This window comes from Hyperolius riggenbachi, chromosome 4 (assembly GCF_040937935.1).
Source record: "Hyperolius riggenbachi isolate aHypRig1 chromosome 4, aHypRig1.pri, whole genome shotgun sequence".
Lineage (NCBI taxonomy): Eukaryota > Metazoa > Chordata > Amphibia > Anura > Hyperoliidae > Hyperolius > Hyperolius riggenbachi.
Window position 1 is genome coordinate 145,298,652 of NC_090649.1, and position 16,397 is coordinate 145,315,048.

The 16,397-nt window shown below is 41.1% G+C and overlaps 1 non-coding gene across 1 annotated transcript; it reads left to right on the plus strand.

Annotated features, from left to right (window-relative positions):
• Positions 1–8,634: 8,634 nt before the first annotated feature.
• On the plus strand, positions 8,635–8,706 carry TRNAL-UAA (transfer RNA leucine (anticodon UAA)). The gene has a single exon. It is a non-coding gene; the product is annotated as a tRNA-Leu (tRNA).
• Positions 8,707–16,397: the final 7,691 nt, after the last annotated feature.

Here is a 16,397-nt window from a genome sequence, read left to right on the forward strand (position 1 = left end):
ACTTCCTGGACAGTGATTCAAATCCTAAGTGAGGCTCTAGCGCCCAGCCACCCACTTCCTGTGGCGGAAAAACGCATTGCAAGCAAGTGTATTGACAAAACTTGCTACCGCACATGCGCACCGCAACGCAAATGCAAAACATTTTCAAATATCTGCAGCGCCATTGACTTCCGGTCACCGCACATCACTGCAGACGTTTACCGATAACGCACTGATGTATTTTCGTTAAATAGGATACTTCCGCCACATCGCACTGCATCAGGTATGAAATTTTCCATAGACTTGCATTGCTCTAGCGTTACCCTGTTGAAAAAAAAGGGTAAGGCCCGGTTTACACTTAATCAGTTGGTACGTGTTTTTTTTCTTCTTCTCCATAGCAATGCATTGTGAAAAAGATTTCAGTTAAAACGTGTTAAGTGTGAACTGTGCCATAGGAAAACATGGGCATTACTTTGAAAATCAGTTGTCCTTTCAGTTATAACTGAGAGCAAATGATTAAAGGACAACCGAGGTGACATGTGACATGATGAGATAGACCTGGGTTTGTACAGTGCCAAGCACACAAATAACTAGGCTGTGTTCCTTTTTTTCTTTCTCTGCCTGAAAGAGTTAAAAATCAGGTATGCAAGTGACAGTTTCTGTCTGGGTCAGGCTGGGTCAGACTATAGCAGGATTTTTCAACCAGGGTTCCCTAGAACCCCAGGGTTCCTTGAGTACTCTGCAGGGGTTCCTTGGCATTTTCCCCCATCGTGGGGGAAGTATAATAGAGCACATTAAATTAGGGAGTATTGTAACAGAAAGCACTACATTGGGGCACTAATGAGCAAATTAATAAAAAGACTAGGATAAGGAGATGGTAAAATGAGTGTCAGTGTAATAGGGGTAGTGAAATAAATGGCCTCACCAACTTCTAAAGACCATGCCTCCTGCAAAATAAATGCAGGGGCTCCTTGAGATCAAAAGTGGCTGGATAGAGTACTGGTTAAGGGCTCTGCCTTTGACATGGGAGACCAGGGTTCGAATCCTGGCTAGGTCAAGTACCTATTCAGTAAGGAGTTCAAGGCAAGACTCCCTAACATTGCAGGGTGGCCTCTTGAGCGCGTCCCAGTGGCTGCAGCTCTTGAGCGCTTTGAGTCCGACAGGAGAAAAGCGCTATACAAATGTTCAGATTATTATTATTATTATTATTAAAAATAGTTGGCAAGAGGTTCCTTGAGATTCAAATGTTATTTTCAGGGTTCCTTTGGGGTAAAAAGGTTGAAAAAGGCTGGACTATAGCATAACCCTCACTGATAAGTGATTACAGTCATAAAACACTTTTCTATCAGTAAATGGCTTCTGAGAGCAGGAAAGAGATAAAAAGGGTCAAGGATTTGAGCTCTGGCATGCTTCAATGAAGGTGTCATTGAAAAGAGACAATGAAACAGTAAACATTCAAAAACTAGATATAAATATAAAATAAAACTGTGGGATATCTAAAAAAGTCATTTTTAGTAAAAGGAGGATAAATACAATTGTTTTTCTCATCAGTTTATTTTTACCTCGGATGTCCTTTAAGTGTAAACGGGGCCTAACACAACACAATGAAAATGTGGCAGTGGGTCCTCAATCTTTCTCTCTCTCTCCCCCTTTCTCCCTCACGGCCTCTATTTCCCTCTTTCCAAATCTCTAAATGTCCCTCCCTTTCTCCCTCTCACACTGTCTCTGCTTCTTACATTTCTGTGTAATAAATCTAAGTATGCTATCCTACATATTTTTTTTATTTCTTCTTTTTTTTGTTCTCATTATCTTAGCCATAATTAAAATTAATTGCAATTTAGTAAACTCAGAGAAACAATTGCTACTACCAACTTTTATTTAAATCCAGTAAAACTGTTTTATGTACATCCAGTAAAAAAAAAAAGTTATATTAAAACCTGATTGTTTTGCAGATACTTGACCTGACAAATGTGCATTAGCATCTATTTATCTGTCACTCCGGCACAAATAAATTTTGCATAGAACATATTTATGGTTTTCTTTTGGACGCTCGCATTATTCTAAATGTGTTTTTTCTTTGCTGTGCCATTGATTTTAATGTTTAACAGATAAACAGTAAATTTAATTTACATAATTAAGTTAATCTTTTAAATTTCAATGTAGTGTATCGCAGGGTTTTTTTTTTTCTGGGCATCTAAATTGGATTATACCATTAAAACTCCTATTAAAATAAGGAAAATAGGATAAAAAGGGCTTACTTTTAACATCAGTTATTGCTATCAATCTCTTATCTTGCTTATCTGTTGTACAACAAACTGGCATTTGTATCTTTCCACCAGTCACTTAAAAAAGTAATAAAAAGGAAGAGACTGCTGTGAAATGGTTGAAAGTCTATTGCTTTATTGAAAAATAAATTGTACTTCTAAGCACCCTCAACCAGAATGTCTCTTTCATAAAGATTCCAGCCTTTCAAATTCAACTTTTTGTGCTGGGTGAACAGCCTAATGTACCATGCACTGTTCTATGAGTATCAGTTTATGCAACATTGAAAGAGTCAATTCATTTGCATAATTCCATTGGTTTTACCAGCCCTTTAAGGTAGGATGCTTTGAACAGGAGAAGACGTCGGCTCACATTCTACTTTCCATTACGTTTGCCATTTTGACAAATTAATCATGACATGGAAATAATTAATAACACTTATGACAAACTAAACCTTATACCCATGGGCCTCAACTTTTTTACATCAGCAATCTGATATTAATGCGAATAAGATTTAGTGATTTAGTGTGTACCTTAACAGTTGACAATGCCTAAGGCTGAACAAAATTAATATTTTCTTTCCCATCTGGAGGCTTCAGCAAAATTAATGAGGAATAGCGATCTTTTGTAATGTATGGGAATATTCACCATTCATAGGCTAGGCTTGTCTCCATCTTTTATATTCTGTGTGCGCTGCTTAGTGCATTTATGGCTGCAGATCACAGTGGAAGGAATTGACACTAATGAAAACAGCAGGTTATTGTATTGGTGCCAGACAATAAAGCTTGGACGTAATATTGTTATCATTATTAAAGCCACTATTATTATTATTATTATTATTATTATTCTTATTGTTATTACTAATTTACTAAATTCTCAGATTTTTTTATTTTGTTTAGTCATAAAGCTTGTTATTTTTGTTGCAGAATATACCACAAAATTGCAATGACTGCTTATCTGGGATATTCCTTTACCACTATATATGAAGAACACTTCTACTGGATGCACCTATAGGAAAAAATAGAAATATATATTTGGGAACCATCTGTTAATGAGCGGAGCTGTACTGGTGATCTGTTATCTCTGTTAAAGGCCAGAGGGGATGGAGTAGTGCAGCATATAGCAAATTGCAATGCAAAGGACATGCTATTTATCAGGGTACATATCCATATACACATCTATGTCCATTTGTCCAGTATCTTTTATCACAGGGTATAAAGCCACACACATGTGCACGTGGGCATGCGCACACACACAGACACACAGACACAGACACAGACACACACACACGCACGCACACACACACGCACGCACACACGCACGCACGCACACACACACACACGCACACACACACCCACACACACACACACACACACACACACAGACACAGACACACACACACACACACACACACACACAGACACACAGACACAGACACACACACACACACACGCACGCACACACACACGCACGCACACACACACGCACACACACACTGGAAAATGTAATATATGTGCAGTAAAACCTTGGATTGAGAGTAAATTGGTTTAACAACGCTTTGCAATACAAACAAGCATTTTGGGGAAATTTTGACTTGATATACAAGCAATGTCTTGATATACAGTGAATCCTTGGTTTGTGAGCATAATTTGTTCCAGAAACATGCTTGTAATTCAAAGCATTCTTATATCAAAGCGATTTTCCCCATAAGAATCAATGGAAACCCAGTTGATTTGTTCCACAATCCCCAAAAAAGTTGTAGTAAAATACAGGGTGGGCCATTTATATGGATACACCTTAATAAAATGGGAATGATTAGTGATATTAACTTCCTGTTTGTGGAACATTAGTATATGTGAGGGGGGAAACTTTTCAAGATAAACATAAGTGGGGACACCGAGAGCCCAATATAGTGTAGAAAGCAAAACAATAGGTTGGAATTGAAAAGTATATAGTGTCTATACTCACAAAAGTGGGTTACCTCCTAGGTAACCACTGTACAGGCAGGTGAGGAGATTAGACCTGTCCTCGCTCAGGATTAAAAGTCGCTCTCTGTAGATCAGGAAAAACGATGGGGATCGACCCTTCCACCAGGGGTGGACATTGGTAATATAAGAGTGAACAGAGGCGCCAGCAGGATAAAAGATACTAAAAAATTTAAAATTCCTCAGGAGGTGGTGGTGGACTCGTCTCCTTGAAGTAGACAAGATACTGTCAGGTTTTTTTTTTTTTTTTCAAAGTGTTTTATTACATTTTTCAAATAAACATTAACAGCTGGAACGACCTTACTAGTGAAGGTATCATACAAAACAAGTAGGTGTTACATCTAAGAGCCTTCCCTCCTCCCCCCTCCGCTCCCCCCCACTACCCACCCTTTGGTCACTCCTGCTTGGTGCGTCCAACACTCAGTCATGCAATATCTGATACCTAGTAGTGGTCTTCATGGTCACTTATGTTGAGGAAGCCTCAGGTTTGTACTTTTAGCCTTCCTAGGGAGCCAGATAAGTCCGCCTTTGCATACCATGAGGTGTATCTGAAGGGTTGCATCAGATGATGTAGATCTGAGTTCGACATTGTGTGTAACAAGAAGGGCTTCCATCTGGTGAAGAATTTTCTTGTTCCTTTGTCTAAGTTCATTGTTGCATCCAGTTTTTCCATTAACATTAAATGTCTTAGTTCCTCGGTAACATCCCATAGTGAGGGGGGTGTAGGATATATCCACCTGTTGAAGATTGCTTTCCGCGCTGCTAACATTATTATATGTATAATGTCCTGCATTTTAAAAGGTTGGGCTGATCCGTTCTCCTCAGGGGCAGCATTGAATAGGAGCAGCATAGGTTCCCTCGTTATGGTAACTTTACCTATTTTACCTGCAAATGTACATACTGTATCCCAGAAAGCTTGGATTGGGGGGCAATCCCAGATGCAATGAATCATATTGGCTTGAGGGTGGTGACACTTGGGGCAATGGTTCAGATACCCTGGTCTCGGTGTCTTGTAGATTATATTAAAGGCATATTTAGCCTTGTAGATCATTAACAGGTGTGATTCCCTCCATTTTTCGCTTACTAATACCCTTCTCACTGAGTTATTTCCCTCCAGTATCCTTTTTTCCAAGTTTGGAATCTGGAATGTTTTCATCCAGCCGGTCATGTTATGTACCGCTCTCTCATCCATCCCTATTGCTGCTATGGATCTCTGGATCTCCGAGAGGAATAGCCTCTCTCCCCTTGGTTTTATGAATAAATCAAATGGCAAAATTTTGCTATTGAGGCTATATTTTGCAGATTAGCCCTAACGTAAGACCAGATTTGGCTGTAAATAAGGAAATCTGATTTTGGAATACCATAGTTTTGGGATAACTCTCTCAGGGTCAAGAGCCTATGTTCCCGGAGATCCAGCAGATTACCTAATTTAACGACCCCTTTCTCTGCCCAAGCTGCGTAATGTTCATGAAGGGAGCCTGGTTTGAAACCCGGGTTTCCTCCTAAGGGCATATATTTTGAAATCTTCCAAGGGAGATGAAATAGCTTACGTATTTCCCTCCAAATTAGAAGGGTGTCCCTGTAGATTACATTGTGTTTGAGTCGGACTGGGAGGGAGGACCAACCTGCATGCAGGAGGCCGGTAAGTTCCCACGGTTCCGCTACTTGGCTCTCCAGTTCTATGTTGGAGAAGTGGCCCGTATTAGCAATCCAGTTTGTAGTCTAGTCAGGCATATGCGAGTACGTTTACCCCTCCACAAGAACTTAGTGAATGTGGTGTTCAAGGCTCTAACATCTTTGTGCTTTAGCAGGAGCGGAATAACCTGCATGGGATAGAGTAATCTCCCGAAACTTATCATTTTAAGTAATGCTGCTCTTCCAATACTGTCAGGTTTTTAACAACAACAGGTTTATTTATATACTCCAGACGACCATGCAACGAGTTTCACAGGTATATTCCTGCTTCCTCAGGCAATAACAAATAGGAGTACACGCTGAACAGACAGAGACAAATAAAGTGTCCTCAGAGTAATGTACATATTGTTGAGTGGTATTTTTACAATAACTGATATCGTCTATTGAAGTGTATGGGCAGGGGTTGGTGAGGTGTGGATGGGGAGGAAGTGTGAGGAGAGAAATAAATATCCTAGTAGGTAAAGGGGTGGGGGGGTTGGGAGGGTATACAGGATAAAACTTTTAAGCTGAAGGCAGATTGGGCCAACGTTGGCCCGGGATAGTGTACCAGGGGATAGGCCTATAGAAAGGAAAAATATTTGTATACAAATTCAGAATTTTAGATTTACCAGTACAGTCTCAAAGATGGGTGGTGACCATGGCGGCCATTTTGAAGTTGGCCATTTTGAATCCAACTTTTGTTTTTTCAATAGGAAGAGGGTCATGTGACACATTAAACTTATTGGGAATTTCACAAGAAAAACAATGGTGGTTTTAACATAACTTTATTCTTTCATGAGTTATTTACAAGTTTCTGACCACTTATAAAATGTGTTCAATGTGCTGCTTATTGTGTTGGATTGTCAATGCAACCCTCTTCTCCCACTCTTCACACACTGATAGCAACACCGCAGGAGAAATGCTAGCAGAGGCTTCTAGTATCCGTTGTTTGAGGTGCTGCACATCGCGTATCTTCACAGCATAGGCAATTGCCTTCAGATGTCCCCAAAGATAAAAGTCTAAGGGGTTCAGATCGGGAGACCTTGGGGGCCATTCAACTGGCCCACGACAACCCAGGGCTGTGGAGTCGGTCCAAAAATCCACCGACTCCGACTCTGACTCCGACTCCTTAGTTTAGGATTCCACCGACTCCGACTCCTCGACTCCGACTTCTCTAATTTGCATAATACAATTTTGTTGATTAAAAGTATGTAACATGAAATTCGTCTCTTAACTGCCAACGCTTAGAAATTTTACAAGACAATTGAAGTGAGAAGGATATGTAGACTACTATATTTATTCCCTTTAGACTAAAACTAGTCCTTGGTAAGAGTACTTGTAAAAGGTACAAACCTGAACAAAGAACATCTATCAGGCCCTAGGCAATGTAACTGTGGGTACATGTAAGAATGATGTGCAGGTACTGTGAAGGGAAATGAGGAGATTGTTCCTCTATTACACATTCTTCATGCACAATCTGAGCCAGGTTTATGGGTGACAGACAACACCTCTCTGTTCAATGTGCACAGCATTCTCAGTGGATTCCCTGCAGCTCTGTGGGGAGTGCATATGTAGAGTATAGTACTACTGTGTAACAAAGTAAACCTGAGACAGATGAAATTAAAGTTTTATACATACCTGGGGCTTCCTCCAGCCGCCTTCAGGATAATCAGTCCCTCGTTGTCCTCCTCCACCACCTGGATCTTCTGCTATGAGTCCGGGTACTTGAGCCAGTCGGGGCGTAGTGCGCATGCACACACTCCGCCGCCAAGAGCATACTACATCTGTGCAGCACTATTGCGCAGGTGCAGAATGTTCCTGGCTGTGGGAGCGGCATGCGGCTGGACAGCGCTGACTGGCTGAATTACCAGGACTCATAGCAGAAGATCCAGGTGGTGGAGGAGGACAGCAAGGGACTGATTGGCCTGAAGGGGGCTGGAGGAAGCCTCAGGTATGTATAAAACTTTACTTTTCATCCATCTCAGGTACCCTTTAATTTGTAGTCACCAAACTAAATTTTAACAACATATCAAATTATTTGATTTCATCAGCAAAGGGAGTGCATACATTTGCATAAATCAGCATCAGTGCAGAATTATTTCTATCTCATTGACCATCTCTATTAGTGACACAGCTACACATCAGGCTTTATTCTTCCAGCATAGATGTTATTTAGTATATATAAGAGATTCCTGTGTACACATCATATATACAGTCACAATCAGATATGTATATCTGACCTTAAAAATACGGGGACTGCTTTATTGAAGCACCACAAGTAACTAATTTTGATTGGTTTATTTCATTTTTGTGGACTAAGCACAGCTATTACTGTATATATACCGTATATATACATTACTTTTAATGACTATTATCTGAGAAATAGAACATTTTATCATATTTTCTATTTTAATTACAGTTACAAATTCATTAGGAGTCGGAGTCGGTGCATTTTTTCCCGACTCCGACTCCAGGCACCCAAAATTGCCCGACTCCACGACTCCGACTCCACGACTCTGACTCCACAGCCCTGCGACAACCAATCCACTTTCCAGGAAACTGTTCATCCAGGAATGCTCGGACTTGACACCCATAATATGGTGCACCGCGACCTGGGTTCGATTCCTGGCCAATGTATGTGAGGTTGCTTTTGACATCCTACAAATCCCTAAGCAAGCTCATTTTTCTCTTTGGTATATGACAATGGTACATGCTAGGCTGGCTTCAGCATGTAGCATTGGTGGTATAGTGGTGAGCATAGCTGCCTTAAAAGCAGTTGACCTGGGTTCGATTCCCAGCCAATGTATATAAGCTGGCTTTTGACATCCTACAAATCCCTGGAAGACAAGACAAGACGAGGAGGAGGGAGGGGATTACACTCCCTGATTGATGTATACACATGCAAGATGTGTGAAAGCACTTTAGGCCTGCAATTTAGCATTCAATGTGATTTCTGCCCTTAAAACACTGCTTTGCATCAAATCTAGATTTTTCCCCAGGACTTTTGGCATGTATTCCACTCTGTCATGTCCCCCTCCAGGTGTTAGACCCCTTGAAACATCTTTTCCATCACTTTTGTGGCCAGCATAATTTTTTCTAGTTTTCCTAGTTCACCTCTCCATTGAAGTCTATAGCGGTTTGCAAAAGTTCGCGCGAACTGAACTTTTGCGGAAGTTCGCGAACTGAAAATCGGAGGTTCGGGCCATCTCTAGTCCAGTCTAAGTCTTCTGCGCATGCGCATTAGACCCAGTCTGATGTGACTGAGCAAGTTACCGGGGCTGATCGTGACTGAATGGCAGAAAGCGGGAGGATGACATGGGACTCAAACGTGTTCATGGGGCAGGAGGAAGCCTCAGGTAAGAATAAATTATTTAGTATACGAAGTCTCTGGTTTACTTTGAGGGTTCCTTCAAGATATACAGTGGAGGAAATAATTATTTGACCCCTCACTGATTTTGTAAGTTTGTCCAATGACAAAGAAATGAAAAGTCTCAGAACAGTATCATTTCAATGGTAGGTTTATTTTAACAGTGGCAGATAGCACATCAAAAGGAAAATCGAAAAAATAACCTTAAATAAAAGATAGCAACTGATTTGCATTTCATTGAGTGAAATACGTTTTTGAACCCCTACCAACCATTAAGAGTTCTGGCTCCCACAGAGTGGTTAGACACTTCTACTCAATTAGTCACCCTCATTAAGGACACCTGTCTTAACTAGTCACCTGTATAAAAGACACCTGTCCACAGAATCAATCAATCAAGCAGACTCCAAACTCTCCAACATGGGAAAGACCAAAGAGCTGTCCAAGGATGTCAGAGACAAAATTGTAGACCTGCACAAGGCTGGAATGGGCTACAAAACCATTAGCAAGAAGCTGGGAGAGAAGGTGACAACTGTTGGTGCTATTGTTCGAAAATGGAAGGAGCACAAAATGACCATCAATCGACCTCGCTCTGGGGCTCCACGCAAGATCTCACCTCGTGGGGTGTCAATGGTTCTGAGAAAGGTGAAAAAGCATCCTAGAACTACACGGAAGGAGTTAGTGAATGACCTCAAATTAGCAGGGACCACAGTCACTAAGAAAACCATTGGAAACACATTACACCGCAATAGATTAAAATCCTGCAGGGCTCGCAAGGTCCCCCTGCTCAAGAAGGCACATGTGCAGGCCCATCTGAAGTTTGGCAATGAACACCTGAATGATTCTGTGAGTGACTGGGAGAAGGTGCTGTGGTCTGATGAGACTAAAATAGAGCTCTTTGGCATTAACTCAACTCGCTGTGTTTGGAGGAAGAAAAATGCTGCCTATGACCCCTAAAACACCGTTCCCACCATCAAGCATGAGGGTGGAAACATTTTGCTTTGGGGGTGTTTTTCTGCTAAGGGCACAGGACAACTTAATCGCATTAACGGGAAAATGGACGGAGCCATGTATCGTGAAATCCTGAACGACAACCTCCTTCCCTCTGCCAGGAATCTGAAAATGGGTCGTGGATGGGTGTTCCAGCACGACAATGACCCAAAACATACAGCAAAGGCAACAAAGGAGTGGCTCAAGAAGAAGCACATTAAGGTCATGGAGTGGCCCAGTCAGTCTCCGGACCTTAATCCAATAGAAAACCTATGGAGGGAGCTCAAGTTCAGATTTGCACACAGACAGCCTCGAAACCTTAGGGATTTAGAGATGATCTGCAAAGAGGAGTGGACCAACATTCCTCCTAAAATGTGTGCAAACTTGGTCATCAATTGACCTCTGTGCTTGCAAAGAAGGGTTTTTCCACTAAGTATTAAGTCTTTTATTGTTAGAGGGTTCAAAAACTTATTTCCCTCAATGAAATGCAAATCAGTAGCTATCTTTTATTTAAGGTTATTTTTTCGATTTTCATTTTGATGTGCTATCTGCCACTGTTAAAATAAACCTACCATTGAAATGATACTGTTCTGAGACTTTTCATTTCTTTGTCATTGGACAAACTTACAAAATCAGTGAGGGGTCAAATAATTATTTCCTCCACTGTACATGTTTAATCAAGCACATCATTTATCATAGGCCAAGCCTTTCAGCCTCTGACGAAGCTCTCTGGAACCCCTTCACTATTGTATGCAACTTACTCATTAATAGAGATGTTGGTGAACAGCTCGCCAGCGAACATCTATGGGCAATACTACTTCCGGGTCGCAATGTCCCTGAGTACTATGCATGCTTGTGTGCGTACGCGTCCATTAGTACGCATGCCTAGGCATCCTTGATTGCACGCCTGTAGGCGGACACTCTTCGTGACGTCACACACATGTGCAAAGCATGCTCAGCCACAGGTGCACTATCAATGATGCGCACCGCCAGGCCTGGGCATGCGTACTAATAAATGCGTGCAGGCATGGGCAAGCAGACTACTCCGGGACATTGCGACTCGGAATTAGTACAGGGCCAGCCTGCCCAATGCTATTCACGGCAAAAATCTCTACTCATTACCTTACCTCTTTTTTCCCTGCTCTCTTAGATTGTAAGCACACAAGACATGAAAGCAGGGTTCTTTCCCATTTGTTTCCTGTACATGCTTTGTTGGACTCTGAGTATATCAGCCACTGTGACTTTTTATGCTTCTACCTTCTCTGCATTATGCGTCAATGTCTTTTTTTACATACCTGTTACATGTCACTTTACTACTATGCACAGCATCACAGAATATTATGCCCATGCAAATCTATAATAATAATAAAAAAAATAATAAAGACTGTTGAGAATGTCTATTTTTTTTTCAAAGAATGAGAAGGTATTTGACACAGGCTTTAGATAGTGATGCCACCCCAAAAATATCTTTCCTTCTTTATTCTACGACATCACAAAAGCTTTTATGCCGACCTTCCTATAACATTCAAGTCAAGGCTGGATTTCTACTTTTCCCACATCTAGCCCAACGTTCTTGCAGCTTCCCTTCCATGTACATCATCCCCTCATATTCCTTGTGCAGCCCCATCTTCCATGTCTAACATTTATGTACAGCAGCTTCATTCAGTTCTATACAGGTCCCTTGGGCAGCAGTTGCCTATTTCCGTGTTGCTCCTCATTTTCAACCTTTGTATTCCATATGTAGCAATCCCTCTTCCATGCCCAGTGCCTCCTTGGCCAGCTGCCGCCCAAGACTCGGGGCTTGGGGCCTTTCCAGAAATCCGACCCTGATTCTAGTACACAAAAGACATTCAGGCAAAACAGGAAACTTTCATAAACAGTATCTGACTGAAATCTCTAAGTCTTTACGGTTTCACTTTCTGGCCCTTTGAAGAGCTTTCTAAACATCAAATTGGGTCTATTAGTTTTTCAATATCTGCTGTAGGGAAAGTTTGGCTCCTCTTTCGTGCTTCTGTGATAACCCCACAATTATTTACTCATCATTTGTTAAGTTGACTTGAGCTTTCAGTTTTCTATGCCAGCTTGTATCCTTTTATTGCAGTTCAAAAAGCGTAATATTTCTTTCTTGGCTATAATAGCAAAAATAACAATCCTACCATGCTTCAGCTTTTCTTCCTAGTTAAAAATCCCAGAACATAGTTACCAATTAAATCTGCTGCAGAAAAGAAAAGCTGTGAAATCTTACTAGCAAATCCATAAGACTGATAAGGATTCAGAATGTATTTGCTCATGTTTAGGACATCATTGTTGATAGTGAAAATAAGATTAAAATAAAAATCTATTGTAAGATGATGCCGTTTTCCCTAGTAAATAATCAGTGTTGGGAAGCAAGTATAAAATGTATTTTGGGAAGTGTAAGTCTCTGATGTTGGTCCATGTGACTAAAATCGATGTACTTATTTAGAGCCTAGTAAAAGGCAATGCACCCAGTAATTTCTGTACCATTTTAAGTGTATTGTCAGCACTTTTTAGCTAGTTTGAAAATTGTCCAGTTCTTGTTGGTTTCAATAAATACATACCGTGTTCCGCCTACTTTTCAGAGTTCGGAAAATATATTTTTACCTACATCGTTATTTAAATAAAACTTGAGGACCCTTTCACATTTACCGCACCCCACTGTAGGCTGATGTAAGTCTATGGGGTAGTTCATACTTCCCACATTGCGGTATGCTGCGCCGGAAGTGCTCTATCTAACACCCCCCCCCCCATACCTACGTTGCCATGCGGCTCCTGTTGTGACCTACAGCAAGCTGCATCAGAAAGGAAGTCATGTAAGTCTATGGCAAAGTGCGTGCATTTAAAAAAACAGCTGAAGTTTTTCACATTGCGTATGCGCAGAAGTGTACTTTAGCAATACGCTTCAGCGCACATCATTGATTAGCCAATAAGAAGTGAGCGTACTTCCTGCTTGGCCGGATGCCAGACAGGGATTACCACATACTAACTCGGTAATGCCCAAAGGCCTGTTTTTGGTGGTGCTGCCGCCAATCCACAGTTTGAAACCAGCCTGAAGCTTCATACACACTATCGATCACTGTCTGTTTTGGGGTATCGTATAATAAATATATTTAATCTGTATCAACAGAATTTCTTGTTTGCTTTTGGGAGGCTAGTCCACCACTTCCTCCAAGCATTTTTAAAGATTTTATGAATTTTTATCCTGCTGGCGCCTCTGTTCTACACTCAAATACGCATAGAAACTGGGAGATGATCACTAGAGTGACAGTTCTGTGCCTGAGCACATACAAACATGTCTCTCGGTTACGGCCGAGCATTGCGTACTGCCTTTATGGAGAGAGCACCGCAGTGTATCACACAATGGAGTAGCTTTTGGTGGGTGGAGTAAGTATGGAAACAATGCGCTCAACCTTTGCTGTTAGCACATTGGATCTTTAAATAATTTTGAAAGACACCTGCATACATTTTAGAGTCTTGATCAAGAACGCCCCAAATGGCCACCTCAGCGAGTTCTATCCAGCATTTGTAGGAGGTTTTAGTTAACCATAAAAAGGTGACAGATGTTCCTTACAAAAGAACAACAGTGCAGCCAAAGGAGTACAGTATATGTAAAGTATATTTAGAGAAGGCTTGATGTGGAGCAGATTCCACAGCTTGGCTGTGATAGTAAATCATTGTTCTTAATCTGTAACAATGTGATTTTTCCCACAGAAATGTGTGTAGCGTGATGCAACAGAGGGGTAATGAGAAAATGTCTTAAAAAAAGACAGGCTGAACATCTAATACAGTCACCTGGTAAAATGAGCATGTGATGATACTGATGGTAGAATATCGGTAATTTTAGTTTGTAATAGAATACTAGTAATTATACCAATATTCTTGTATCCTCCACTGTAACCCTATTCTTACACGAACCCTCCCCTCCATATGCCTAACACCAACCTTACCCTTCCCACACCTAACACCAACCTCTCTCCTATCTGTGTCTAACATCAGACATTGCTAGGATCCTGGGTGATCTGGGGCACCAGGTCAGTGTTACAAAATAATGCAAACAAGAAATAATGGAGGTGGTCACATAGTGGAAAAAGTGGGTGTGGTCATGTGTGGGGTCAAATGTACATAAAGCTAGCAGTAGTGTATCTTGAAGCAAAACGTTGCCTGAAACTCCCAATATGAAAAAAAAAACAGTTATCATACAAACCACACTATGGGATGTCATAATAAGGGTCTGGGGCACTGCAAGACAGATGGTGGTGTGTTTCACACAAACTCTTGGCAGATATATTGCTTTCTGAGCCGACCCCATTCAACTATACTGAATGGAACAGTTCAGCCTTATACTCTCAAAATACATGCAGCAGTGCATTGTCAGAACGGACTTCTGCGCAGTGCATACTGAATGCCTAGTTCCTTAGGCAGCATCTCCTCTCCCTTGCCCAAAGACTCGAACCCTTGTAATCAGAAATGGCAAACAAATGGCAAGTATTGGGGGGCAATTGCTTTTCATTTTATGAGTTTTAGCATGCATAACATACTGTTTTCTCCAGTGAGCTGCAACCATCAAATGTATACATTTATGACTACATGATTTATTTACTAAAATCTATGTTTCCCTGTTACCATACAGAATATATGTTATAATTAAGAGGAGTGTGAGTGAAGAACTACAGGCAGTATAATAACAGAACTGTCTATGAATCAACTCAGGCACGGGTGAAATATGTTTTCTTGCTTTATAAACACTTGTTCTTGTAATCCTGTATTACAATGTTGGTTAGGGCTGGCATATGACAGAGCTGTTCACCTTACTTAGATATTCGTATCATGCATTTATATTGTGCTGAGTGACAACTTATGCAGTACTTTTATGTAGTGTAGAATGACAACTTCTATTGCAACCACTTCTCTGCCAATGTAGTTGAAATCTACATCCTGCTCTTAGCTGTGCGGCTCTGACAGGACGTAGATTTTATCTCCCAGCTGCACGCTCCTATCACTCTCGCCATTCATGTTGCTATGGCGCCACTGGATTCCGTTCGCTTATCTATGTATCAGCTGTGCTCCGAACACTGGCCAGAAGTCAATTTCACAGGCTCCTGACACTGTGAGCCAATCCCTGATCACAGCTCAATTTCTGCAAAAAAGGCTCTGGTCCTTAAAGTGGACCTAAACTCTTGCACAGGACAGAAGGAAAACACATAAAACATAGAGAAATGCACCCTGTATGTATTTAGAGAGTTTAGCCTGTCTAATTCCCCCCCCCCCCATTTGTGTCTAATCACAAGTTGTAATCTCATCTCTTCCATATGTCACATGACTGCCATGACAGAAATGGCAGAAAAGCCCATTTGAAAGCACAAGCTGTTAACAATATGTCTGCTTCCATGAATCAGGAAGTATAAATAGTGCTGATTAATTTTAAGATTTGTATCTTCTGTAACAAAGAAACATTTTTGTTTAAAGGTAATAATGCTATTGCAGATCTTTTAGAGCAGAGACGACATTCTGAGTTCAGAAGGTTTAAGGGTCCTGAGCCACATGATGCAGAAGAGGTGAAAGAGTACACCATATAAATCATATCTCTAATTGTCCCTGAGAGGAGTTCACAATCAAACACCTACCACATATCCTTCACTGCAGATCAGATATGGCCAAGATCACAGCCCAGATCCTCCACAGTCATAACCTCTCATATCATGGGATCTATGTATCTAGCAAATGCAGCCAGCTGTGGCAGTTAAAGAGGACCAGAACTCTTGCACAGCACAAAAGGAAAACATAGAGAAATATACCCTGTATGCATTTAGAGTGTTTAGCCTGTCTATGTTCCCCGCTTCTGTGGCTTATCCCAGTTGTAATTTGATCTCTCAGCTGTGTCAGCTGGCTGCCTCAGCAGAGCAGCTAATTAGTAAACACAGAATGTTAACCCTATGGGCTTGATTCACAAAGCCGTGATAACTGTTATCATGTTAAAGTACGTTGTGTGCGTTTTAGTGTGGTTATCATGCACAAAAATTCATGTTTGCGCATTAAAGTGAATTTTCACGCGTTAACGTTCGCGTTCACGTGATAGCGCAAATGTATTGCGCGAACACAGAGCATTAACACGTGAAAAATACACG